This window comes from Heliconius melpomene, chromosome 20 (genome assembly GCF_056956725.1).
Source record: "Heliconius melpomene rosina isolate 202511_hmr_F chromosome 20, ASM5695672v1, whole genome shotgun sequence".
NCBI lineage: Eukaryota > Metazoa > Arthropoda > Insecta > Lepidoptera > Nymphalidae > Heliconius > Heliconius melpomene.
The window spans coordinates 13,493,975-13,510,835 of NC_140408.1; the positions used below are offsets into that span (position 1 = coordinate 13,493,975).

At 33.1% G+C, this 16,861-nt stretch overlaps 1 protein-coding gene and 1 pseudogene across 3 annotated transcripts in view; one reads left to right on the forward strand and one right to left on the reverse strand.

The window, feature by feature from the left end:
• Positions 1–16,861, reverse strand: part of LOC146528109 (uncharacterized) — a 154,383-nt gene that overhangs the window by 53,033 nt on the left and 84,489 nt on the right. The window lies entirely within an intron of this gene.
• On the forward strand, positions 4,718–9,422 carry LOC146528110 (uncharacterized; annotated as a pseudogene). The gene is made up of 4 exons (XR_014879182.1): positions 4,718–7,161; positions 7,642–7,811; positions 7,928–8,065; positions 8,584–9,422. The product of XR_014879182.1 is annotated as an uncharacterized LOC146528110 (transcript).

The window sequence follows — 16,861 nt, forward strand, 5'->3', positions numbered from 1 at the left end:
TTTTAGCTTTAAATTATTTGTTAGGTACATAGATTGGCTAATCAATGCCCCTGGCTTCGCCCCCTTGGGCCAATAATCCAGAAAAAAATAATGTCTAATCATCGGAAACAATGACATTCGATATTTGTGTGATTTGTATGAGATTCATATATACTCGTCTTAGAGTGAAATTGCAAAAAAACTTGAAAGAAACTTAATTCACAAACATTCAGTTCACACACAAATATTATAAATAATTGCTACTTAAGTAATCGGACGGACGGGTCGTATAAATAGATAAATAAAGAGAGAATCGACACAAGCTCCGCCTGTACAGTCACCCATTACCCAACTGCTCACGTCAGAGTTAGTTAAAAAACTGACATTACCTAAATACAATTATGACAGCCATCACTCTCATTATTAAAGCTATTCTAAGTTTTGACAAGTATGAAACGTTTTTAGGGTTCCACAATGATAAATTATTTTTTAAATTCTCAGTTAATGCGAGGGTTAAGTGTTAAAAAATCACTACGGGAAATATTAGAACAGTGAATTTGTTGCAAAAAATGACTGCATTATGTCTTAAGGTTCGTGTGACCACCTAAAAATATGTGGCGTCTACAACTGGCAAAGACTGACAACATTCACCATGTTACTAGGACCATCTCAAAGTACTCCATACTTTTTATTAACATTAACTATAAATTAAAAATAACGGAATGAATTAGAGAAAGAGAACCACTTATCAAATAAAAGGTTGCGCTTGTCTAAAAATTATTTTTACATCCATCTAACCCTCATGAAGTGTAGGTACCCCATAACTTCTTTGTTAGGCAGACCATTGTGTTACACCCTATATCATCCCCTTGTTTTTTATGGTATTTTAGACCTTTTGAGATGACAGATCTGTTAGGACTAGATTCACACGCGGTTTTGCTTAGCTACGTACGTGATTTAGTACCGAGCACAGAAAATATTTTAAAAATAATAAGTTGTTGTGTGGGAGTCGGTATAATTTGCTAAAATATACAAGTTTGTGAATGACGTGAAGCTCCAGGCTAACAAAAGTATTTAAAATAACATCAAGTCTTAATTTATATTTCGATAAAGTAAAGAACAAATCCCTATTACCTATCATTAGTTCTGAAAACTGAGGAGATTTTTTTTAAAAACTGATGTTCTACCCGTAATTGGAAATACATGCAATAAATACACATATGAGTTTCTCTAAAATACAAAATTATAGTAAAATTCAACGATTTTTTAAAATTGGGTTGTGCACCATTAAATTAAATCGTACTTGTCGTTCGACTAATAGAAGATCAACTAATACAGGATAAACTAAAATATTTAAAAAAATACATAAAGCCCATTTTGCCTCAACCTACTCGAGCCCTACATACTATATAATACAGAAATAATTCGTGTCCACTCAAGTGAAATTTCATTATGTTTTTATTCTTTTATAATAAAAATGGGGGCCTCAAGTGTTATTTTATCTGCGGTGTTATTACAGATAAATACGGGGTGTTTATTTTTAATTAAAATATGAAAAATACGACACTGAAATAAATAATTTTTGTAAGATTGTCTTTTTTATATGTTATTTATTTATATAATTACACCAACATGAAGAAGAACACAATTTTGGTGTAAGGCCGGTCTTATCACTACAGCTGATTTGATACACAATATCTATTGAAATCTACTAAATCTAACTATCTACGATAGTTTTAATTTAATGGCACAGATTATTATTATTTCCCGCATATAGCAGAGTAGGCAGAGGGAACCTTGGAACCGACTGTTAAGACACTCCTTTCCTATTAAGGCACCTGCGCTTCCTACTTTACTATTCAATTCTGGAGGTAGTGCGTGTGGAGTGGCGCAACTCAGCGCCACCTTTGAAATGACGCCAGAGTGAAGAAATTAAAATATTTTATTTCCTCGACTGGGAATCGAATGCATGTCCTCTTAGCCACGACTGACCTCAACTGCCACAAATAACATTTATGAGTAAAATATTACACAACAGTTTTTTAATTTTCAGTTTCATATCTTATTGAAAATTATAATTTATTTTTGCTACTTTTAAGATAAATTTTAACAAAGTTTGGAGGAGTGAAGCAATAAATCAAAGCCTTATTTATTATTTGACGGATTTCCAATTAATTATTGTAATTAATAATAATATTTTTTTGTCTTATAATGTTTAGGATTACAAAAATATTAAAGCTCCGCTGCGCTGTTTTCCACCATTAAATAGGCAGGGTCTCAACAATTGGGCGCTGCTTAGGGGACAGAGTGTCTTAACGCTAGGTTCCCACTGTCTATCCTTCTGTATGCGTGATATAGCGTGAAGCTAAAGGACGTACGTACAAAAACCACAACCGTTACTCCCACATGTGGTTATCAGATTCAGAACCATCAATACATACATACAATGAGAGACAACTACAATTACTTTATTCGACAGCGGGAAAGGATCGAGATTACGGGATTAGTGTTTATTTTAGCTAGCGTAAATAAGGAGGCACACTTTTCTTTTAGCGGTTTATTAGATATTTTTTAGCATTTCTTCATATAAAATTAGGCAAGGCTTTAGAAGGCTAAGACATTCCGTTTATTGATTTTAATTTCATTATTATAGTCATCAGAATGAGAGGCTATTGCGATGAAGTTACCTAACCTAACACGAAGTTTGCAGGTTCGATTCCCATTAGGAAACATGACTGATGCAAAAATATTTAAAAAAATACGATAACTTTCCATACTCTCTTTATTTCATACATACATACATAAAAAATCATCTAAGAACGACAAACGAAATAATTTTCATTTTTAGATCATTTCACCCACGCCTGGTTACATAACCGCTATGCTATCACATTATCAGAACAATCGATACCTACAATAAGAGACACGCCACCGCAATTACTGTATTCGACGGCGGGAAAGACAGCGGGAAAGGATCGAGATTACGGGCTTAAGGGACAAGTGTTTGTTTTAGCTAGCTATAGTAAATACTAGCGACCCAAGCGCGGCCTCACCCACTTTAACTTATTTTTATATTATAGGCAAATTATACAAAGCTATGAAAGCTATACACTGTAAAACTTCATCTAAATCCGTTTAGTAGTTTTTGCATTACAGTGGAATAAACATACATCCTCACAAACTTTGATATTTGTTATATTATGTATAATAACTAAAAATAGTTTTCATTTTATCGCTCTAGTAAAAGTAAAGCCATGTATCGATACTAACAAACAGCGATTCCTCTCTGCTTTTCTGACAGAAAAAAATATATAACAAAATTACCCATTAATAAAACGCCATCGCAATTACTGGATTCGAATCCGTAACCGACAGCTGGATAGAAACGGGATTAGGGGATTAAGGGGGTATAGCGCTATACGAACATCCAACGAAGAACAAGTGTGTGTATTCTGTTACACATCTTTTGTTTGTTTCTTATAGGAAAACAATAACAAGTACAACAGAACAGTTTTTTTTTTGGAAATTCATTTGTCAATTTTAAAAAGTTATTAATTTTACAAAAAACTGCCATTCCTCATTTTACGCATTATTCGAGATATTGCGAGTTGATTGACGTGTCCACCCCACTAATCGAACCCATAACTATCGCGATTACATTCAGACAGGTGCATCAGCACGACAACTTCAAATAGTTAAAGTCTGACCATGGAAACCGCAACATATCTGAAATTGTATTTCTCTCAATTTTATTTCTCTCCGCCCAATACGTGAACAATATAAATATAAACAAGAATACAATACCCGTAATGAAACTTTAAAAGGGCATACGCTAGTATATTCAAAGGTAATTTAGTATAGCGACAAAACGCGTCGCGTGATTCGAACCCATAACCACCGCGGTGGGGGCACGGATGTTGCGAAATTGCCCTTTCGTGACAATTGTTGTGTAACTGGTGATATAAATTTTCTGGACGTACCTACTCATATAATTGTTCTTTTACTGTCTTTTAGGGCGTGTGTATATTAAACTTTTGTGTATACAGGGTGTTATATTAGGTATTAAATCAATACATTTGAGAGTGGAAAGAAGGTCAGAATTTGAACAGGAAACCAAACTGAACTAAAAACTAATTGTAAAAGTCAAAAAATATTTATTTTCAAACAAAATCTCATTGAAACGGCCTATTTGAACATGAAACGGCGTTAAGATCCGCCAGCCAGCACGTAATGTTACAAATATACAATGCTATGTGGATATAATTGATGTTTGTATCTTGTGTCTAGTGTCCTTTAGGGGTTTTAAACTTAAGAACTTACATTATGTGAGTTTTTTACGCACTAAAACCAGCAAGAACCAAGGAAATCAATAAAATTATTCTGAGCTGACTTCCAACCCGCCAGGTTTATTTGGACTCGTTACCAGAGCGAGGAATTTATGTTCCTGAATGGGAATCGAACTCACAACCTCCACGTTTACCGTCACACGATGCGCCACTGCCTCGTGACGGCTTTATAGTTTTATATTGTTATAAAATATATTTTTCAGTACAAATTCCTCAAATAAGCTTACAAAAGCTGCTCGAGTGGGTGATATTAATTTCAATCTCCGTCGAACGTCCACCTACACTTCTCTTGTAGGTATAATACCTGATACATCTTTACTTGGAAAAGAAAAATAGAATAATGGAGTTTTACAATAAAGGAAAAAAAAAATAAAAAGTATTGGATATGTAAAGACAATTACATGTAATTCTCTTTAATTTTTAATTCCTGGCCATAGACGTAACTACGTCTATGGTTTGAAAAAGATAATCTGTACAAATAGTTAAGCTATACAAAACTGTCAACATAGATCTTTTTAATTAATTTTGCTGAACACGTGTAACATAAAAATTTGTTAGAAGTAATAGACATTAAATGTCGTTTCTTTAACGAGAAACTCAGTGTGTTTTAATTACTACTATAAAATAACATTCACATTATAAAACGACATTTTTGTTTAAGAAAGATGGATAAGTTAAAATTTACATTCCAAAGTAAACCTATAATGGATGGCAAATCAAATTTCATTGCCATAACCTCAATTACGACACAAGACTCAAAAATATTTGTTATACCTGAAGAATATCAAGCAGCGTCTATCCACAAACATATACAAAGCTCTAAAGCTTTTGTTACTGTGAAAAATACTTTGAAAAAAAGGCATCAATCTAGAAGCATATGGATTAAAATGTCAGAGGATATATTAAAAACATATGTGGATGAAGAAGGAAATATGATTTTTCAAGACCAATTTTTAGAAGAAATGCCCGAGGAGCAATGGAAAACTGTCATTAAAAACGATACTGAAGATCCCATGGCCAAAATTTTAGAACAGTTAGTTAATAAGCATCAAAAAACAGAAGATCATAGTATAAAAAATTTAGCAGGTAGATTTGTTATTGAAAAATTTGATGAAAAAAATATGAGTGCACATTATTGGTTAGAGGTGTTTGAAAAAGAATGTTCCAGGTTTGAAGTGATTAAAAATGAAGAAAAAATTGAAATCCTCCGGCTATTTTTACAAAAATCAAGTATGGACTGGTATTCTTCTATGATGATAAAACTGAGCTTACAATCAGAGTGGTCAGAATGGAAATCACATTTTTTGCAAACCTATGGCAATAGGGGTTGGTCTGCTAGCAAATATGCCTTATCTTTCAAATATCAAACTGGATCTTTATTAGAGTATGCTATTAAAAAAGAAAATCTTATACTACAAGTAAGAAAAACGATTGACGAAGGGACTTTAATAGATATAATTGCTGCGGGCTTACCAGATTTTGTAACAGATAGAATCAATAAGGAAGAAATTATATACACAAAAGACTTATTTAATGAACTAGGCAAATTAGAGCATTTACTTATTAGAAAGAAATATATAAAAAAAAGGAGTATTCTAATGATAGAAAAACATTAAAAGAAAAATGTAGTATTTGTGAAAAGTTAAACAAAGGAGAACGTTACCATCCGGAAAGTTCATGTTGGTTTAGTTCAAAAATAAATTGTGAGAAAGAAAAAAAACAAATAAGGGTTATTAATAATTCGGAATTGGAATGTGAACTTAAATGTGAGGACCAAAAAAACTAATATTGCCACCATTAATTAAAGTAAAATTATTATTGAATAAAAAAATTGAAGTATTGGGAATCTATGATTCCGGATCTAATGTATCATTGATAAATTCAAAGCTACTGAAGATAAAAAATAAAGGTTTGAATTATTCGAACAATACTGATTTGAAAACAATTAATGGTGTTAAAAAAGCAAATGGTATAATAAAACTTAATATAACTATTTTTGATATTGAAAAAGAAATGGATGTTTTTGTAATAGATAGTAATAATTTTGATTACAATTTTTTAATTGGGCTGGATTGTATAAAAGAATTTTCTTTAATTCAAAATGAAAACTTGGAAGTTTATCAGAAAATCCCTTTACAGGGAAGAGAAGTAGATTCTAAGGAATCATATACTACAATTCCAAATGAAATTAAATTGGATAATTCAATAAATTTCAATGAAAATTTCTGTGAAGAGAACTTCAAAATTTTTATTAACCATCTCGATTTCCAAAAACAGGCAATGATAAATGATTTAATATTGAACCATAAATCTGTGTTTGCAAAGGATAAGTATGACATTGGAAAAGTAACGGAGTATGAAGCACATATTGATCTATTAATAGACAAATATTGTAGTAGAAGGCCATATCGTTGTACAATTGAAGATAAGAAAGAGATAGAAAATCAGATTACAAAGTTATTGGAAAAAAATATGATAGAAGAATCATATAGTCCGTTTGCTGCCCCAGTTACACTGGCTTATAAGAAAGAGGAAAATAAAAAATCAAGGTTATGCATAGATTTTCGAGATTTAAATAAAATTGTAGTTCCACAATCACAGCCATTCCCACTTATTGAGGACCTATTAGTTAAAACAAGAGATTGTATTTTTTTTTCTACACTGGATCTAAACTCTGCATTTTGGTCAATTCCTCTTCGTGTTTCAGATAGGCATAAAACAGCATTCGTCACACAAGAAGGTCATTACCAATGGACTTGTTTGCCATTTGGTCTAAAAACATCTCCGGCAATATTCCAGAGAATAATGTGTAACATAATCCGGAAACATAAGCTTGGTGAGTTCACAGTATGCTATATTGATGATATTTTACTGTTTTCAAAATCCTTTCATATTAGATTATTCATATTAGACACTTAAAACAGTTATTTGAAGCAATAAAAATTGAAGGGTTAAGATTAAAATTTTCCAAGTGTACATTTGCAGCTGATTCAGTTAAATATCTGGGCCACATTATATAGAACAATTCAGTAAGGCCTTTGAAAGACAACTTAATATCAATAAAAAACTTCCCTACTCCAAAAACCCCAAAAAACGTTAGACAGTTTTTGGGGAAAATAAACTTTTATCATAAGTATGTCCCTAATATAGCGGTTAAACTGGAACCATTACATAACTTGTTAAGAAAAGGGCAATCCTTTAATTGGACAAAAAACTGTGAAGAAGCATTTAATGAAATGAAACAAATATTGTGCTCTCAACCTATATTAACTATTTTTAATCCAAATTTACCTATTTACATATACACTGATGCCAGTATACTAGGAGTGGGTGCAGTTCTAAAGCAGCCTCAAGAAGACAATCTTGTGAAACCAGTGGCATATTTCTCGAAAAAATTGAATGATGTTCAAAAAAGAAAGAAAGCTATATATCTGGAATGTCTAGCAATTAAAGAATGCGTAAAATATTGGCAGCATCTTTTGATAGGTAGGAAATTTATTGTATTCTCAGACCATAAACCATTAGAAAATATGAATATTAAGTCGAGAACGGACGAAGAATTAGGGGATCTGACATTTTATCTATCCCAATATGATTTTCAGGTTAAATATGCTCCAGGAAAATACAACCTCGAAGCTGATTGCTTAAGCAGGAACCCAGTCCTGGAACCAAATGAAAATAAGGATGAACAATTAAAAATAGTCAACATAATAAAAATAGAAGATATCTTAAATGATCAGGTAAATAATAAAGAAATACAGTGTAGGAAAAATAAGTTAATTACTAAAAACAATGTTTATTATAAAAAAGTAAAAAAAAAGGAAAAAAATATTATATCAGAGAAATTTAGTATAGAATTGATGAAAAATGTACATACAAACCTAGGTCATATAGGAATCAATCAAATGCACAAAATGATCAGTTCACTATGTACATCAAAAAACATGACCAAAAACATAAAAAGGATATGTGAAACTTGTATAATGTGTATAAAGAACAAATCAAGAGGACTAAATAAATATGGTTTGATGTCTCACTTAGGTCCTGCCACAAAACCCTTTGAGATATGTTCTATTGATACTATGTATGTATGGTGGCTTTGGGGGTTCTAGGTCCACAAAGAAATACTTACATCTACTATCAGATCATTTTACAAGATATGCATATATTTTAACATCAAGTACTCAAAATGCAAATGATTTCATTAGACTAGTAAAAAGCTGTGCAGAACCTGACCACATTGGCGTAATTCTTTCAGATCAATACCCCGGAATCAATTCAAAAGAATTTAAAAAATTTTTAGATGACAAAAATATTCCCATAATTTTTACAGCTGTGAACTCGCCCTTCTCAAATGGCTTAAATGAAAGACTGAATCAAACGTTAGTTAATAGAATCAGATGCAAGATTAACGAAAATAATACAAAAATAGCATGGACAACTATAGCACATCATTGTGTTAGAAACTATAATGAAACTATACACTCTGTCACAGGATTTCCTCCAAAATATTTGTTAAATGGCACAGATGTCACTATTTTGCCAAATGAACTTAAACTAAAAAAGACAGAATATGATCTTACTAAAGATAGAGAAAAAGCTCTGGAAAATACAATCAAGTCTCATAATTATAACAAAGTGATTTATGATAAAAATAGAAAACATATAGATTTAAAAGTTGGTGACATTGTTTTTGTGGACAATGGAAATAAATTAAATAGAAGGAAACTTGATGAATTGCGAAGCGGTCCCTATCAAATCATGGAAAAAATATCAAACTCAATTTTCAAGATAAATACTGGTCATAAAAAATCTGAATCAAATTTTTTCCACATTTCAAAAATTACTCCAATGCCTCTGCTTGAGGAACCTACTTTGGGAGGGAGATGTAAAGACAATTACATGTAATTCTCTTTAATTTTTAATTCCTGGCCATAGACGTAACTACGTCTATGGTTTGAAAAAGATAATCTGTACAAATAGTTAAGCTATACAAAACTGTCAACATAGATCTTTTTAATTAATTTTGCTGAACACGTGTAACATAAAAATTTGTTAGAAGTAATAGACATTAAATGTCGTTTCTTTAACGAGAAACTCAGTGTGTTTTAATTACTACTATAAAATAACATTCACATTATAGATATAGCGAAGGCAACGGGTTCACTTTAAGAAGTAAATTAGTAGTCTATAATTAGTAGTCTTTAGTAGAGATTTAGTGCCTTATCTATATATATAAAAGGACTTGTCCTCACTGACTGAGGTAAGACGCACGCACAGCCGTAACCGCTGTGCGTAGAAACGTGAAATTTGGACAGATGTTTACTTTCGTAATCTGAACATCCACTAAGAAGGGATTTTGAAAAATTTTAACCCTAAAGGGGTGAAGTAGGGGTTAAAGGTTTGTGTGGATTTTTTTTTAAATCGACACTGATTTTTATAAAATTGTAAATTCAGACTTTTAAAAATATTTAATTGAACACGTGTTTCACTGTTTTTTAGAATTTACCCCCTAAGGGTGCTAATAAGGAGTTGAAAGTTTGTATGGAAAAATCTTTAAATCTCCACCGATTTTTATAAAATTTGGAATTTAGACTCTTAAAAATATTTCATTGAACACATGTTTCATGGTTTTTAGAATTCACCTCTAAAGGTGCAAATAAGCAGGCGAAGCTGCGCGCGTCCACTAGTTACTTATATAAAGCCTAAGAAAAACAAGCAATAATAATATCCCACATTATAATTATTATTATGAACAATCTGAAATTACACTCTCACAGATTAAGTCCATAGCAAATTATGGACGAGAGTAACAATTTTCCGTGTTTACGTAAACAATGTTATTATATTGTTTTTTTTATTTTTAATTTGCATCTTAACATGTTATTATCCGACTTAGAAATAATGAGAAATGTATTTGTTGGATGTGGGCGTTCTATTATTATTCTTAGCTTCATGCTATATCCTGCATATAGCAGGGTAGGTAGAAGGAAGGAAGGAAGAACAACGTGCTCAGCTGGTTTGGGCACATCGAACGAATGAGTGATGAAGTTAAGTTAGTGAGTCAAAGCGTGAAGTTAAGTTAGGTAGAAGGAATTTAGTTAAGACACTTCGTTATCCATTTTCCAAATAATTTTCGAGACATTGCGTATTAAATTGCAGAACTCAACGCAGCACTTCATCTCGTTGTTACTTCATTTACGGCTTCATGATGTCTGAACAAGTATGACATCTTCATTTCGAGAGAAAGTATAACAACAGATAAATTTTCCTCTGTTTTTCCCAAAAAAAAAAACCAAGAAAATTTTAGCAATTTTAAAATATCTGTCACAGTTGTCCTTATAGAGAGGATAAGATCAAAGTAATCAAAGGCCTTGTATGTATGTATGTATGTATATCACACACATATTTTAAAGCGGGAATCCTTACAAATATTGTTTTCCGAAACACAAAAGATAGTGAACATAGCCCTGTTACAGTCTTACGCTGTAAGAGCTTCATTTATCACTCGCTCGTTGTAATCTATCATGCTTTTTCTCTGCCACAGCGCGGTTTTTTTTATATTATAACCTAGATTTTTCAGTCGTTATCTATATCTAGATATAATAAGATCTTTGATTTTCGCGATTATTATTAAACATTTGAAATTAAACTCTTCAACCGGATCGATCGCGTATATTTAGTATTACAGATTTTTGGAAATACGTCGTGTCGTTTCGATCACATCAGGGTATTTAGAAACATAGCGAGTTGGGCAGTGGAACTCAACGCCGCGGTTTATCTAGGTATCCAGCGAGGAAATTAAAATACTTAATTCCCCAGATGGGAATTGAATTTACAATCGTTAAGTTTACAGCCAGACGCTACGGCTGAGCTTCCTTTCAGACTTAGTGACTCAACAATGTCTCGAAAATCGGTCGGAAAATAGGAGAAGGAGTGTCTTAACGATAACGATACGATAATATAGGTTCCCTCTGCTTACCTTGCTATATGCGGGATACAGTGAGAAGCTGAAAAAAATATTTAATACTTGACATATTACCACCTCATTGCACAAGATTTAGTAAGACTAAGGCCGGGGCGCGACTGGCAAATGCGATTCTAATCAAATATAAAGTAATGAACTTATAATTGTGTTATACAACTTCAGCGTCGGCTCTCGGCCTTAATCTACTGGAGATTACGTGGCATTGTCATTGTTGGGATTAAGCGGGTTCGATTATAGCTTCAGGCTATCTGTACTAATATTATAAAGTTGACGAGTTTCTTGGATTTGACGCGTTAATCTAAGGAACTACTGGTTTGAATCAAAAAAATAATTTTTTGATACATCACATATGGAGGAGGACTATAGACTATATTACATCACGGTAACCGTCTATTAAAGTATTAATACTAAAACGTAATACGTATAAAAAAATATTTCAGTGAATTTCTCCACATAGCACGAAACATAAATAAAACATAGAAAAAAGGAAAAGCGGAGATAAACGCCGCAACAGATAAAACTCAAATATTTTTCTTGCACATACATACATCATCTCTACCTTATAACTTGAAAAAAAAAAAAAACAAAATACAAAAAATAAAAAATCACGCAAAGAAAACCACTGCCGAAATAAGATAAACATCTTCCCCTTGTGTCTTCTCTACAGTATCAATCATTTTCTACGTGCCTGAGCGATTCTTTCACGGATTTTCTGGCAAAGCCTCATCATATACTGTCCAGTTATAATTATTAGACAAGCAAGGAGTTTGCCTGATTGAAATAATTAGCAAAGCAAAGATATTGCGGGCGCAGTGGCGCAATGGCAGAAGCATCTGAGTGGTATACGCGACGATTGTGGGTTCGATTACCACTCGGGGGAAAGAATGTTGTTTAGTATTTTCATTTCCTCGTTTTGGTACCAAGGGAAAGCTCGGCATTAAGTCCCACCACCATCATAACACAATTCGGCGGATTCGGTCATACTATGCGGGATAGAGCGTGAAGCACATTCATAACTTTTTTGAAACATTGCATATTGAGTGACGAAATTCAACGCCACGCAAAATGCATTCCTTAATCTGCTTGTACCTAATCGAACCCAAAGCCATCGCGTTTACAATTAGACGATTTCCCACATCGCTACTCACATGTACCTACTGTGAAAATGAGTAAATATTTTTTTCCAAGTCGGTTTACTCTCGATTAAGCATCATACTGACTTTCATCAGAAATAATAAAAAAGTATGCATACATAACATGAACATTAGAAAAAATCCAGAACTCTTAATGCTTAACCTAGTTTCTTTGATATATTACAGTAAAGGGAATGAATGAACCCATAAAGTCGCAGTGGATGTCTGTAAACTCATTGGTTGTGGGTTCGATCCTTACTTGAGCTATAAATTACTTTCATTTAATTTAATAGCGCAGCGTTGAGCTCTGTAACTCGACACGCAATGTTTCAAATTGGAGCGACACGTGTAGAACGGAGAGTCTTGATAGAACATTCTTTCTGCCCACCTCGCTATAAGCGGGATACAGCGTGAAACTACAGAAATCGAACTCGCAACTCTCTCGCAGAAACTATCATTGGCAGGCATATAACATTATAAAATAAGCAAACACTTAGAAAAAGGAGAGTCTCAACTTAGAAATATGGTTAGCACAGCGTAAATTCTTCGCAATTCACGCTCCACGATAAGGGGCGTAGGGGAGTATGCGAGCAGAAATAATATGTAGTGCACGATATGATGTTCATCGATATTTGTGGATATAGTGGAATAGTGGTGGGATAGATTGATAGTGGGTTCTTATCAAAAGAAATAATGTTTTGTTTTTTTTTTTAGCTTGATCCTGTATCTCCTATATAGAAAAGTGGCAGGGAGAACCTAGTGTCACAACATTAATTTCTTGTTTTTGGACCAATTTCGGACAAATTGTGTGGCGGACCAAAAGTTTTTTTATATGGAAAAGGCAAGTTAATGAGGGTACTCGTCACCTGATGGTATGTGATATAATCGCCAGCACATAGACCTTATTCTTTTATTCTTAGGCATTTTTAAGCAAGTTTTAAGAATTATCAGATTTTTTTAAAGAAGCTGAAAACCTACTGTGTTAAAGTCCAATAGTTTGTCTATCCCAGACCTATAATATTGATTTCTTTAAGGAAAAGCGCAGCGTTTTATTCCACTTCTAGACTTCCCCACAGAATGTCTCCAGAAAATTCTCAGAAAATTCAGCAGATACTGAGGAACAGAGTATTTTAACACTAGCTTCCCTCCATCTCTACACATATACTCGTATTACAACAAACACAACTCAAAGTTTGCTATCTATCCAAACCTTTCACATTAATTCATCGTCGGATCGGATCGTCGTAAAGTCCCCGGCCGGCTTAGGCGGCTAGACGACAGGTAAAGCCGGGCAAATACCGTAGACTTGTGACAGACAGATAGAAATGGCTGGATGGATTCTATGAAATGTAGACGATATTTTGTACCGAAGATTAAATTACATTTACAAACATACAAAAAATTAAAGTAGCGGGATTTGAACCTGCGCCTTTTGTTTGTTGTCCAAGCTACAAACTTTTGTGTTGTTGCGCTTACAGCACACACTGAACTACCTATTTAAACTAAAATACACAAAAAAAAGTAATAAATAATCTCATTACCAGCGACATTTTCAAAAGCAAGCCATACATTTATTTACGACTCGCGACGTGACCTACGCCAGTCTCCCTAGATCTAGAAATAAGTTACACTTCATAGAACGACGCGAGTGTTTTTATACTCGACTACTTTTACGATGTTGGCTTTTGAACGAGAGAGTTTTTAATATTAAAAAACTATATAAAATGAAATAACACTTTTAGGGTTCTCTGGAGGGATGGAACAATACTTAAAAAAACTAATTAAAAATAAATTAAGCGGGATTAAAAACATATGGTTTATCGGCGCAAAGGTCTTAGACGGTTTCTGAAAGGCACGAGTTCAAATTTTAATAAGTTTTTCTTACATTTCTGTTACCTAAGTATGGAATAACACTAAAAAATGTTACAAATGACAAAAATAGACGTAAGTTACAGTGAAAAGCTGCAACCCACCACTCCGGCTTCACATTTCTTTACTAAACAATTAATTCTTACTCCGTAGATATACAAAATAATAGGAACGAAATAAAGAGAAAAATACAGAAAACAATACCCAGTGACAAAGCAATATTGGTCAACATCTGTCACACATTGCTACAGCGTGTTACTGTTCCATTACAATATACTTTAAACTAACTCCGATGTTGGGGGATATAAAACATGCTGTATAAGTACATACTTACATTTTTTTTATTGTATTGGAACTATTGATCTATGATTATGTAATGTATGCTCAGAAAAAGAGAGTTTTAGTGTTAAGTCACTATGCTTCCTAATGTTGTAAATATTTGTTTGGAACACACTAAATTCACGTAAACAAACAGTTAAATCTTAAGTCAAATTCTGAAATTTAATTTCATCGTGAATAACGTTTAATATTTTTTGCTGGTTTGTAGGCACAAATGATGAATTAAATCAATTGTGAAATTAAAAAGCGGAAAATATATGTATTTTATTTTAAAAAAGAACGAAGAGAACGAGATATAGTAGGGTAGGCAGAGGAAACCTAGTATCTTTGTCCGTGTAAAGAAAGTGGAAAACGAATCCACAACCGTCGTACAACAAATTCAGATGCTATGCTTCTGCACCACGACTGCCTTGATAGTTCCTTGTAAAATATTCGCAATTCCAATAAAAAATAATTAAATTATAACTCGAATAAGCCGCGGATAATAAGCTTATAATCGGTAATTGGGCGAAAAAAATTCAATCTGGACGGTAGCGTGCGCTATCTCAATCAGGGGAATGACTGGCCATATCTGGTGTAATGAGGGGGACTGACGGATTCGCGTCATATGGCGACATTTGTTACATATTTTAGGAATGGTCTTAGGTTCGATTAATTGTGGAATAATCAAATCAATTAAGTTCTATAGGGAACGCTCGATGGACCAAAAAACTGTTTATGATAAGGGAAAGCCTCGTTTTCTGTAATAATATGCAACTCTGAATCATTAAAACGACTAGGCTGAAATATTTAAATTACACAGTGTTGTACTCGTATGCTATAAGTAAAGAATGTTCTTACCATACCAGAGATATGAAAATATTGGTCCAAAATGCTTGCTTGTTCTTATAATTAGTTATTATTATGAAACGATCATCAACATTACTAAATTATTAATGTGAACAAGATATATTCAATTCTATTTGATTTTCTATCAGATAAATTTACATTTGACATCAATTGATCAAATTATCTTAGATAGTGAAAATAATATCTTTACCAAGTTAGTTACTTCTAAAACACCATCAGTATCGGTACAGGCGGTGGAGCGTTAAAGTGTGACAGACGGACAGACGGACAGACTTCCGCAATTATCTGTTACTGTTAGTCTTCTGTTAGTTCGCTTTATGGCTATGCATCCTGTCATACACGATGTTTGAGCGTCAACTGACGCGTGAAACGGTTACATGAGTTATAACTTCCACTTATATTTAGATACTTTACTTTGTTAAACATTAAAATGGTTTTAAAATGGCTCTCGTGGCCCGGTGGTAAAACGTAAAAATTAAAAAGTGACCGTAAACGCGACAGTTGTGGATTCGATTTCCAGTCGGAGCAATGAAATATTTCTTATTCTTATTATCATGGCAAATTTTAATTTTCTTAGCCAAGTTGTGCGTTGTTTTCCAGTCATTCATTAGCGGAAGAGTTTTATAAATGTATTTATGAACCAATTTAAATAAAACTTTAAAGATAACTTTGCCATAATACAATAGTTAAAAGTGCATTTGAACCAGTTCATTCCGGTTCTGAGATTAGGATGCACTAGTGAACAGACAAACAGACGAAAATTTAAATCATGATTTGCGAACAAACGAACAGACATACAAAAATTCTACCGAATGATTTTTTCGACATCTACCTATACCTAACCGATATGTTAACAGCCAACAAGTTAATCTTATTTTAATTTTTTCTATATTTTTCATGCGCAGAATTGACTTTTCTATCATTTTATTATATATGGCGATATAGATAAAGATTATCTCGAAACACATTGTAATATGCAAGTTGGCTCTCTTCACCACCAAAGCGGATATTTATCAAAAACGTGGATTTTCGAGTTAAACAGCAATATACCTTTGACGTGCATCACGAAGCGTTTTAATTACAACGACTTAAAACCTTTGTGACGCAAGAACCGAAGCTGATGCGTGATTGGTTGTGTTGTGGGGCAGTGGATACAAGCAAGTGGTACAAGCGACGCTTGTGGGTTCGATCTTAAATTAGGAAAATGCTTATATTGAGATATCAATCGGAAAGTGGAGAAGAGTGTTTTAACACTAGGTTACGACTACTTACCCAGTGATGCGGGATAAACATTTTGTTAAAATAAAAAACCCATGTCAAGCTGACAATTTAATTTTGAAATATAAATGAAATATATT